The 13,413-nt window shown below is 37.0% G+C and overlaps 1 protein-coding gene across 1 annotated transcript in view; it reads right to left on the bottom strand.

Annotated features, from left to right (window-relative positions):
* Positions 1 to 13,413, bottom strand: part of CYLC1 (cylicin 1) — a 101,557-nt gene that overhangs the window by 37,958 nt on the left and 50,186 nt on the right. The window lies entirely within an intron of this gene.

Below are 13,413 nucleotides of genomic sequence, written 5' to 3'. Positions count from 1 at the left end.
CCAACCCATCCCACTTGGCAAGAGCCCCTGCAAAGTAGTGTCTATTGTGTCTCATTCTGGAAGAAGCCCCATTAATGATCAGCACCATTCCAAAGTGACTCTTGTATTAAGGATAAGGAAAGGTAACCACACACATTAGTTCTATTGCAGCCCCTGCAATGGGCTGGGGGAAACATGAAACATCTGATCTGATTGCTAGGCCATCAAGAGAACCTCACAGGGGAAGCTTAAAGAGAGAGCCCCAAAGTCAAACTAGAGGCAAAAATTTGGTCTAATTATAGGCACCAACAAAAGTCTCTCAGGGGAAAATGCAGGAAGAACCACCTGCAGTTCAGTATGACCACAGCCCTGCCTGACAAAGGGGGTTATAAAACACTTATAAAAACCAATATGGAGGTTAAAGCACAAAACAGTAAAATCAATGTTATGTATAATATTTGTCTTCATAAGGTTCATAAAATAAAAGAATGTAAAGCATCACATTATATACATAATACATGAGGGGAAGTAAAAATTTAATGTTTTTAGAATGGGTTCAAACTTAAGCAACCATCAACTTAATATAAACTACTATATTCATAGGAGGTTGTATATCAACCTAATGGTAACCACAAATTAAAAACCTGTAAGAGATATCAAAGAGAGAGAGAGAGAGAATCCAAGCATATCATTAAAGTAAACCAGCAAACCACAGAGGAAGAAAGCTAGAGCAGGAAGGAACAGAAAGAACTACAAAAACAGCCCTGAAGGAAGTAATAAAATGGCAATAAGTACATACCTATCAATAATTACTTTGAATGTAAATGGACTAAATGCTCTAATCCAAACACATAGTGTGACTGAATGGATGAAAAAGCAAAATCAACCTATATGTTATGCTACCCTGTAAGAGATTTTTTTCAGACTGAAAGATACATTCAGATTGAATGTGAAAGGATAGGAGTCAAGATGTTGGAGTGGTCAGGGGATCCTATGCTTGCCTCATGCCTTGAAAACAGCTAGATAAATATCAACCATTCTGAAGACCCAAGAAATTGATCTGTGGCCTGAGAACAAACTGCACATCTAGAGGGAGAAAAAAGGCAAAACTGTGGAAAGTAGAAGCTGCAGGGAATTGACTTGGGGGAGAAAAGAACTGCAGGTGCTGCTGGGAGGAAGGATCCCTGATCATGGAAAGAGATGACAGAGAAAAAGAAATGGGGGCAGGGAGCAGCATGCAAGGGATTACACAAGAAAAACTCTTCTTTGAAACCATTGATTGGGAAAAGGAGAGGAGTTGATTATTACAAGTTTTTACAAGCAAAGGAGCTCAAATTTGAAGTTTTAAAAGTGCAGGCCATCACCCGTCTCATGTGTAGTGGGTTTAGTGGTGCTTATGTGGGAAAGGACAGCAGAGGCCCAGAAGTAGAAAGCATGGTCTGAGAATCTCATGGGCTGCAGAGGGAGAAATATCTCCTCTTCTTCAAGTGCATTTGGGAGACGTGGCACTGCTTCTCAGGGATCAAAAGGGACAGGTGGGCACCACTGAGTGACCACACTTATTAGCACAGCAGCAGAGGCATCTCCTGAAGGAAGCTAACCTGGAAGTCAGCTTCTGGCTGTGTTTTATCATAAACTCCTAGCACTGGCACTGTCATGATACTGCTTATCTGGGACAAACCTGCACTAGCAACAACATGGGGAGACCCCCCTCCAGAAGATCAGAAGATCCAGGTCCCTAAAATTTAGAGTTTTTGAAATCCAGCTGTGCACCTGAGATGAAACACAGGAGCTTTGCACCACCAGGGAGGCAGATGGCACAGACACAGGATGAAAGCAGGGTTCTGACAGAAGCCTGGGACACAAGAGGAGGAGATTTTTTGCTCTTCTGTGAGGGTTTCCTGAACAGCTGCAGGCTTAAACTCCCCTCTCTGGGGACAAGACAACAGTGTGATGCAATTCCCCATGCAGCATCCATCAGCACCGACTTCAGTGGGCAACACTATGCCCCCTAGTGGAGACCGTAGCCATTTAACTAACCCACACCTCCCTTTTCCCTGCAGGTGGATCTTTACTAGGGCAAGTCAGCCTGAGCAGTAGGCACCTGCCCTGGAAGACCAGCACAAATCCCCACATGCACCAAGTCTATTGATCATAGAGTACTGCAAAGCTTCAGCTCTAATAGAAATAGGCTCAGGCTTATTTTAACAAGCAGACAAAAGAAAACCTACTTAAAACAACACATAGTGGACAAGGTCCAAACACTCCCCACAGCTATCAAGGAGAAACTCTCCAGAAGACTGACCTGAGGGAGAGAGAAGCCAAAAAAAAAAAAAAAACCCAAAACAATAAAGTGTACACTCTGAAAGACTTCATGAAATGCCAGGTCCTGGATACCATATTATGTCTTCTTAATATAGCCATTCTTCACTGGAGTAGAAAATTTAACAAGTTTTCCTAACACACACACACACACACACACACACACACTCACTCAGTCACACAGTGACCTAGAAAAAAAATGCCAAGACAGAGGAATTTGCCCCAAAAGAAATAACATGAAGAGATCCTGGCCAGGAATCTAATCAAAACAGATATAAATAATATCCTTAAACCAGATTTTAAACAATAGTAATAAGGATAGTCTGGGCTTGAAGAAAGAAGACATGAGAGAATCCCTTCCTGCAGGGATAAAAGAACAAAAAAACTAGTCAGACTAAAATAAAAAAAAATGCTATAATCAAGATGCAACCCTGACTGAATACAATAACAATGAGGATGAATGAATCAGAAGAATAAGTCAGTGATATAGAAGATAAAATTACTGAAAATAAAGCTTAAGAGAAGATGGAAAGAAAAATATTGGATCAAGAAGACAGACTAAGGGGGGAGGAGTCAAGATGGTGGAGAAGTAGCAGGCTGAGATGACATAAGGTAGCAGGAAATCAGTTAGATAACTTATCAAACCATTCCAAACACCTACAATTACCCTGAATGTAAATGGACTAAATGCCCCAATAAAAAGACACAGGGTATCAAAATGGATACTTAAAAAAACCATCAATATGCTGCCTATAAGAAACTCATTTTAGACCCAAAGAAACCTCCAGATTTAAAGCGAGGGAGTGGAAAACAATTTACCATGCTAATAGACATCCAAAGAAAGCTGAGGTGGCATTCCTTATATCAGATCAATTAGATTTTAAGCCAAAGAATAGAATAAGAGATGAGGAAAGGCACTATATCGTACTCAAAGGGTCTGTCCAACAAGAAGATCTAACAATTTTAAATATCTATGCCCGCAATGTGAGAGCAGCCAAGTATATAAACCAATTAATAACAAAATCAAAGAAACACATCAACAATAATACAATAATAGTAGGGAATTTTAACTCTCCCCTCACGGAAATGGACAGATCATCCAAGCAAAAGATCAAAAAGGAAATAAAGGCCTTAAATGAAACACTGGACCAGACAGACATCACAGATATATTCAGAATATTCCATCCCAAAGCAACAGAACACACATTCTTCTCTAGTGCACATGGAACATTCCCCAGAATAGATCACATCCTGCATCATAAATCAGGTATCAACCAGTATCAAAAGATTAGGATCATTTCCTGCATATTTTCAGACCACAATGCTTTGAAACTAGAACTCAATCACAAGAGGAAATTTGGAAAGAACCCAAATACATGGAGACATAAGGGAATCCTTCTAAAGAATGAATGGGTCAACCAGGAAATTAAAGAAGAATTAAAAAAAAAAATCATGGAACGAAATGATAATGAAAACACTATGGTTCAAAATCTCTGGGACACAGCAAAGGCAGTCCTGAGAGGAAAATATATAGTGGCACAAGCCTTTCTCAAGAAACAAGAAAGCCCTCAAATACACAACCTAACCCTACACCTAAAGGAGATGGAGAAAGAACAACAAGGAAAGCCTAAACCCAGCAGGAGAAGAGAAATCATAAAGATCAGAGCATAAATCAAGAAATAGAAACCAAAAAAATCAATAGAACAAATCAACCAAACTAGGAGCTGGTTCTTTGAAAGAATTAATAAAATGGATGAACTCTTGGCCAGACTTATCAAAAGGAAAAGAGAAAAGACCCAAATAAATAAAATCATGAATGAAAGAGGAGAGATCACAACTAACACCAAAGAAATACAAACAATTATAAGAACGTACTATGAGCAACTCTACACCAACAAGTTTGACAATCTGGAAAAAATGGATGCATTCTTAGAGACATATAAACTACCACAACTGAACCAGGAAGAAATAGAAAACCTGAACAGACCCCTAACCAGTAAGGAGATTGAAACAGTCATCAACAATCCTCAAGCAAACAAAAGCCCAGGGCCAGACAGTTTCCCAGGGGAATTCTACTAAACATTTAAAGAAGAACTAATTCCTATTCTCCTGAAACTGTTCCAAAAAATAGAAATGGAAGGAAAACTTCTCAACTCATTTATGAGGCCAGCATCACCTTGATCCCAAAACCAGACAAAGACCCCGTCAAGAAGGAGAATTACAGACCAATGTCCTTGATGAACATAGACGCAAAAATTCTCACCAAAATACTAGCCAATAGGATTCAACAGTACATTAAAAGGATTATTCACTACAACCAAATGGGATTTATTCCAGGGCTGCAAGGTTGGTTCAACATCCGCAAATCAATCAATGTGATACAATACATTAATAAAAGAAAGAAAAAGAACCATATGATACTCTCAATAGATGCTGAAAAAGTATTTTATGAATTACAGCATCCCTTCCTGATAAATACTCTGCAAAGTGTAGGGATACAGGGCACATACCTCAATATTATCAAAGCCATCTATGAAAAACCCACTGCAAATATTGTTCTCAATGGAGAAAAACAGAGCTTTTCCACTAAGGTCAGGAACACGGCAGGGAAGTCTATTATCACCACTGGTATTCAACATAGCACTAGAAGTCCTAGCCTCAGCAATCAGACAACAAAAAGAAATTAAAGGCATCCAAATCAGCAAAGAAGAAGTCAAACTATCACTCTTTGCAGATGATGTGATACTGTAAGTAGAAAACACAAAAGACTCCACTCCAAATCTGCTAGAACTTTTACCGGAATACAGTAAATACTTGTACAGAAATTCAGTAAAGTGTCAGGATATAAAATCAATGCACACAAATCAGTTGCATTTTTTTACACCAACAGCAAGACAGAAGAAAGAGCAATTAAGGAGTCAATCCCAATTACAATTGCACCCAAAACCATAAGATACCTAGGAATAAATCTAACCAAAGAGGGAAAGAATCTATACTCAGAAAAGTATAATGTACTCATGAAAGAAACTGAGGAAGACACAAAGAAATGGAAAAATGTTCCATGCTCATGGATTGGAAGAATAAATATTGTGAAAATGTCTATGCTACCTAAAGCTATCTATACATTTACTGCAATCCCTATCAAAATCCCATACATTTTTTTCAAAGAAATGGAACAAATAATCCTAAAATTTATATGGAACCAGAAAAGACCTCAAATAGCCAAAGGGATATTGAAAAAGAAAGCCAAAGTTGGTGGCATCACAATTCCGGACTTCACGATCTATTACAAAGCTGTCATCATCAAGACAGTATGGTACTGGCAAAAAAGCAGACACATAGATCAATGGAACAGGATAGAAAGCCCAGAAATAGACCCTCAACTCTATGGTCAACTAATCTTCAACAAAACAGGAAAGAATGTCGAATGATAAAAAGACAGCCTCTTCAACAAATGGTGTTGGGAAAATTGGATGGCCACATGCAGAAAAGTGAAATTGGACCATTCCCTTACACCAAATATGAAAATAGACTCCAAATGGATGAAGAACCTCAGTGTGAGAAAGGAATCCATCAAAATCCTTGAGGAGAACACAGGCAGCAACCTCTTTGACCTCAGCCACAGCAACGTCTTCTTAGGAACAATGCCAAAGGCAAGGGAAGCAAGGGCAAAAATGAACTATTGGGATTTCATGAAGATCAAAAGCTTTTGCACAGCAAACGAAACAGTTAACAAAACCAAAAGACAACTGACAGAATGGGAGAAGATATTTGCAAATGATATATCAGATAAAGGGCTAGTATCCAAAATCTATAAAGAACTTATCAAACTCAACACCCAAAGAACAAATAACCCAATCAAGAAATGGGCAGAGGACATGATCAGACATTTCCGCAAAGAAGACATCCAGATGGCCAACAGACACATGAGAAAATGCACCACATCACTCGGCATCAGGGAAATACAAATCAAAACCACAATGAGATACCGCCTCACACCAGTCAGAATGGCTAAAATTAACTAGTCAGGAAATGACAGATGCTGGTGAGGGTGCGGAGAAAGGGGAACCCTCCTACGCTGTTGGTGAGAATGCAAACTGGTGCAACCACTCTGGAAAACAGCATGGAGTTTCCTCAAAAAGGTGAAAATAGAGCTACCTTATGACCCAGCAATTGCACTACTGGGTATTTACCCTAAAGATACAAACACAGTGATCCGAAGGGGCACGTGCACCTGAATGTTTATAGAGCACTGTCCACAAATTATGGAAAGAACTTAGATGGCCATCAACAGATGAATGGATAAAGAAGAAGTGGTATACACACACACACACACACACACACACACACACAGACACACACACACAATGGAATACTATGCAGTCATCAAAAGAAATGAAATCATGCCATTTGCGACAATTTGGATGGAACTAGAGGGTATTATGCTTAGCAAAATAAGTCAATTGGAGAAAGACAACTATCATATGATCTCCCTCATATGAGGAAATGGAGATCAGTGGGGGGAGGTTTAAGGTGGTAGGAGAATAAATGAAACAAGATGGGATCGGGAGGATGACAAACCAAAAAAGACTCTTAATGTCACAAAACAAACTGAGGGGGGATGGGGAGAAGGGTGTAGGGAGATGGTAGTGGTTATGAACATTGGGGAGGGTATGTGCTATGGTGAGTGCTCTGTGGAGTGTGCAAACGTGGTGATTCACAGATCTGTACCCCTGGGGCTAATAATTCACTATATGTTTATAAAAAAAATTTAAAAAAATTAAAAAAAAGAAGATAGACTCAGGGAACTCAGCAACACCATAAAGTAACATTTGTATTGTAGGAGACTTAGAAGAAGAGAGGGGAAAGGAGGCAGTGGTTTTATTAAAGGAAATAACAGCTGAAAATTTCCTTACTCTTGGGAAGGAAACAGATATCCAAATCCAGAAGGCACAGAGAACTCCCATTAAATTCAACAAAAAGAATGCCAAAACACAAAGATATATTGTAGTAAAGCTTTGGAAATATAGAGATGAGGGAAGAATCCTGAAAGCAGCAAGGGAAAAGAAATCCCTATCCTACAAAAGAAGACAAATAAGTTTTACAGCAGGTTTTCCCACAAAAATCTGACAGGGAACATTCCTCAATATCATAAAAACCATCTATGAAAAGTTCACAGTGAATATCATTATCGATGGGGAAAAGCCAAGAGCATTTCTCTTAAGATCATGAACATGACAGTAATGCTCACTCTCACCACTACTGTTTAACACAGTGCTAGAAGTCTTATCATTGACAATCAGACAACAAAAAGAAATAAAAGGAATCCAAATTTGCAAAGAAGAAGTCAAACACTTCTCTTCACAGATGACATGATACTTCATGTGGAAAATCCAAGAAACTCCACCCTCAAATTACTAGAACTCATGCATCAACTTAGCCATGTGGCATGATACAAAATCAATGCACAGAAATCAGTTGCTTTCTTATACATTTACAATGAAAATATAGAAAGGGAAATTAGAGATTTGAATCCATTCACAACAGCAACAAAAACCACAAGACGCTTAGGAATAAACCTAACTAAAGAGGTAAAGGAGCTATACTCTAGAAACTACAGAACACATATGAAAGAAATTGCGGAAGTCACAAAGAGATGGAAAAATATTATATGCTCATGGATTGGAAGAATAAACATTGTGAAAATGTCTTTCTTGCCCAGAGCAATTTGCACTTTCACTGTCATCCCTATTAAAATATCATTGGCATTTTTCAAAGAGCTGGAAGAAAAAAATTATAAAATTTGTATGGAACCAGAAAAGACCTTGAATTGCCAAGGGAATGATGAAAAGGAATAACAGAGTTGGGGGCATCACATTGCCTGAATTCAAGCTGTATTATAAAGCTGTGATCACCATGACAGCATGGTATTGGCAAAAAACAAAAACATAGACCAATGGAACAGAATAGAGACTCCACAAATGGACCCTCAAGTTTATGGTCATTAATCATCGACAAATCAGGAAAAAAATATCCAATTGAAAAAAAGACAGTCTCTTCAATAAATAGTGCTGGGAAAATTGGACAGCTACATATGGAAGAATGAAAATGGACCATTTCTTTGTACCATACACAAAGATAAAGTGTAAATAGATGAAAGACCTCAGCATGAGACAGGAATCTGTCAAAATCCTAGAGGAGAGCATAGGCAGTAACCTCTTCGACATTAATTAGCCAAGATAACTACTTTCAAGACATGCCTCCAAAGGTCAAGGACAATAGAAGCAAAAATGAGCTTTTGGGACATCAAACATGTCAAAAGCTTCTGCACAGCAAAGGAAACAGTCAACAAAGCAAAGAGGTAACCATGAAAAGAGAGAAGATATTTGCAAATGACATTACAGATAAAGGGCTGGTATCCAAGATCTGTAAAGAACTTCTCAAACTCAACTCCCCAAAAACAAATAATTGGGTAAAAAAATGGGCAGAAGACATGACCAGATACTTCTCCAAAGAAGACATACAAATGGCTAACAGACACATGAAAAAATATTCGACATCATTAGCCATCAGGGAAATTAAAATCAAAACCATATTGAGATATCACCTTACACCAGTTAGAATTACAACAATGAAAAAGGCAAGAAAAAATACATGTTGGAGAGGTTGTGGAGAAAGGGAAACCTTCTTACACTGTTGGTGGGGATGAAAATTGGTTCAGCCGCTTGGGAAAACAATGTGGAGTTTCCTCAAATAATTAAAAATAGAGCTACCCTATGACCCAGCAATTAGACTACTGAATATTTACCCCAATGATACAGATATAGTTAAAAGAAGGGGCACATGCACCCAAGTGTTCATAGCTCCAGTATCCACAATAGCCAAACTGTGGATGGAGTCAATATGCTCTTCAACAGATGAATGAATAAAGAAGATGTGGTCCATATATACAATGGACTGTTACTTAGTCATCAGAAAGGATGAATACCCACAATTTGTGTCACAAGGATTGAACTGGAGTATATTAGGTTAAGTGAAAGAAGTCAAGCAGAGAAATACAATTATCTTATAGTTTCACCGATTTGTGGAACATAAGGAATAGCATGGAGAACATTAGGAGAAAGAAGGGAAAAATGAAGGGTGGGGGAATCAGAGGGGTAGAGGAATCATAAGAGACTATGGACTCCAGGAAACAAACTGAGGGTTTTAGAGGGGAGGGGCTATGGGGGGCTGGGCTAGCCCAGTGATAGGTATTAAAGAGGGTATATATTGCATGGAGCACTGGGTGTCATATGCAAACAATGAAACATGGAGCACTACATCAAAAACTAATGATATACTCTATGGTGACTAACATAACATAATAAAAAAATTAAAAGAAATAAATTACTGGTACTATAGGAAAATGCAAAACTTTTACACAATGAAGGGAAACATCAACAAAAAATATACCCTGCCAAATGAAGGAAGATATTTCAAATCTTATATCTGAAAAAGCATTAATATGCAAAATATGTAAACAACTTATACAACTCAACATAAAAAATGCAATTAAAAATGGGCAGAAGACATACACAGACATTTTCCAAGCACAACTTATAGATGGTAAAAAGAAACATATAACCATGCTCAACATCACTAATCATAGGGGAAATGCAAATCAATAGTGAGATATAATTGTATGCCTGTCAGAATGGCTAAAATAAAAAAGATAAGAAATAAAAAATGGTGAAGTGATGATATGGAGAAAAAGGAATCCTTGTGCTCTGTGTGTAGGAATGTGAATTGTTGCATCTGCCATGGAAAACAATAGTGATATTTCTCAAAAAATTAAAAATATAATTACCATAATCCACCAAGGAAAAAACACTAATTTAAGGGATATATGTACCTCAATGTTTACTGCAGCATTGTTTACATTATTGAAGATATGGTATCATCCCAAGTGTCCTTTGATTGAAGAATGAATAAAAAAGAGCTGGTATATTTGTACAATGGAATAGTATTCAGCCATAAAAAAGAAATGAATTCTTCCCATTTGTAACAACAAGGATGGATCTAGAGCACATAATGTTAAATGAAATAAGTCAATCAGAGAAACACAAATATTGTATGTTTCACTCGTATGTGGAATTTAAAAAAGAAACAAAAAAATCGACAAAACAGACCCTTAAATATAGAGAATAAGCTGGTAGTTTTCAGAGAGGAAGTGGGGGGATGGGCGAAATAAGTGAGGGGGATTAAGAGTACACTTATCTTGATGATTAATGAGAAATATATAGAATTTTTAAGTCATATTGTATATCTGGAAGTAATATAACCCTGTGTATTAATTATACTTATATATATTTTTTTAAATTCAAGGTTCTGAATCATGGCATGATTTACTAACATAATTTCAAAAGTGAATTCTTTTAATCCAGGAGTATAAACAGAGGTGACCCTGAAACATGGTATTAGCCTTATGATTCTGTTATAAGAATCATTAAGATTCAAGAAGGGTAAGACTATGGTTCTTTAAGCCCTTACTTACTAAAAGAGACCTAAGATCCATTAACACAGTTTGCTCATAAATTCCCCAGACAGAACTGAAAAAAATATGTATCTTTTTGAGACTTCCACTTAGAATGCATTGTTCCCTTTTGTGGCTCATAACTCCCTTTTAATATGCTTTGTTTTTGTTCATTTTGTGGGAGTAGAACTGCTTGGAAAAACAGATGTCAGAAAGTCCATTAGTGTCATATGACTTGCAGCTCTTTAAAGAGACCATATTCATAACCAACCAAGTATATTCCATGTGCTGTTTTTGGAACTGTCAATACAGGAATGAAAAAAACAAATAAGGCTCATTGCCTATTTGCAGCTTAAATTCTCACTGTGAATATAATTAATAAATAAATGAATAAATATGTAGTTTTAGATAAAGATGCTATATATGAAGATAGATAAATAGGGTTCAGGGTTAGGAGACTGACAGGACACTCATTGGGGAAGGAGATAACATAGGATATGGTAATCAGGGAAGGCTTCTATGAAGAGATAACATTTAGCCAAAATAGTGAATGATGAGAATGTTTAGTCATCCATAATGCAGAGGAACATTCCAAGCAGAGGAAACAGCATAATGCTTTGGCAAAAATATCAATCAATCAATCTTGGTGCATATGAGAAACAAAAAGACAAAAAACAAACAAACAAAAATTCATGCTAGTTTGGCTAAATTATATAAGAAATATGAAAAAATACAGAATAAGAGTGGAAATAGGTAGGGCCTAGGTAATGTTGGCATTGAAAACCAAGGTAGGAAGTTTGAGCTTTATTCTGAATGTAATGGGAAACTACTGGAGTGTTTGAAGCAGGAGAGAATAGAGATAGCAAGACTATTTAGGCACTCTTACAGTATTTCAGGAAAGATACTGATTGAAACTATTTAAGTAGTAGTAGTTAAGATGCAGAGACCTGGACTGATACAGGATATATTTTGGACATAAGGTAGAGAAGTTTTACTGACTGATCATATGTAGGGGATGAGGAAATGAATGGAATCACAGATGATATCCAGGTTTTAAAAGATCAAGTGGGTGGATGGTAACACTATTTACTAAGATAGAAAAGACTGGGGAGATATAGATTTTGGAATGGGTTGAGAGTTGTTATGTTAATTTTGAGATGCCTAATAGAATTCACACTGAAAATTTCAAGTAGTTGGTTAATATAAGAACTTGTATTTCAATGGAAAGACCATAGGCAAAACATAGATGATATTTAAAGCCATTGGATTAGATGGATTTACAAAGAGAGGGCTATAGATAGAAAAGGTCAGGAACAAAGTCAAACATGAAGAAGAGGAGGATAAAATAAAGGTGACAAAAACTACAAGTAAGTAGGAAGGAAACAGGCTAGTAGAGTCCTAGAAATCAAGTAAAGTACATATTTTTAGAAAGAGAGAGAGGTTATTTTAAATGATGTTGGATTGTAGAATGAGATGAGAGAGGAGAAATCAATGGATGCAGTTATGAGAAGGTATTTGGTAAATCTTGAAAAAAGCACTTTCAGTAAAGTGATAGAGATGGAAAATGATAGAGATGGTAGCTATGCTTATGGAAGCTAATTAAAGAGACTTAATCTGGATGTATACAAGCCCATAACAAACCGTAAAATGTTTTCTTTTACAATTAAAATCAATCTGTGTCCCCAACTTGTTTTCTTGTATTTTACTTATTTTTCATAAACACTTCTCAGGGAAAAGGACCCAGCTACATGCAGGTCTTTCTTTTCATTTGCCTTAAAATTTATCCACCAATACATTCTCATTTCTTGTAAATATTGTTGCCCTAATGGTCACTCACCCATTGATTCAGCCTGTAAAACTTAGCATTTAACAAAGAAGTCATTAATCAGCTTTGAGTCTTCAAAACTGACTTTTTGAGTCTGCTTGGAGAAAAACAGACTTAAAGTCCAGACTTTCTGACAGAAGTGAAAAAAAAAAAGGTATCTAAATAAAAACAGGAAAATATATGAAGAGAAAAAATGGAGATATATACATAAACTTTTATTATAAACCAAGGATAGAAAAAACTTGGAATAAAAGGTAAAGAGAGATCTTCATGAGACTAGAAGAGGTAGTAGAAGCCCCTTGAGAGAAAACAAACATAGGAGAACAGGGAGGAAGTGGAGGAAGGGAGGAATTTAATTTACACAAGAAGCTCAAGGTTAAGACTCAGCAGTATCTATGGAAGCTCTGAATTTAGCAGAACATTGGGCATCAGTCCTGTCATGCTGAGAATTGACAATAAACACTGTGAAAGCAGAGGACCCAGAAACCATGCAAATTAATTATTTCTCAAGGTCAGAGAGAGCCTGCAAGGGTGGAGAACATGGGGAACAGGAGACCCTACATTCAAACTGAGATGTCTACTTATTCCCCTTAGAGCCAGATTTGGAAGAAGGGGGATAAAGAAAAGATCTGGAGAAAAGAAAAGAAACTAAATTTACAGAGCATTTACTCCCAAAGAGAGCAAATTAACCTGAAAGAGACTAAAGGGATCTAGTTATCCTTGGCAAGTTAATTTATTTCCCTGATTATCAGTAAGAATGATGACATAAATAAAT

This window comes from Mustela lutreola, chromosome X, assembly GCF_030435805.1.
Source record: "Mustela lutreola isolate mMusLut2 chromosome X, mMusLut2.pri, whole genome shotgun sequence".
Taxonomy (NCBI): Eukaryota; Metazoa; Chordata; class Mammalia; order Carnivora; family Mustelidae; genus Mustela; species Mustela lutreola.
Note: the sequence above shows the minus strand (reverse complement) of the source record. Positions and strands in the feature narration are given on the sequence as shown.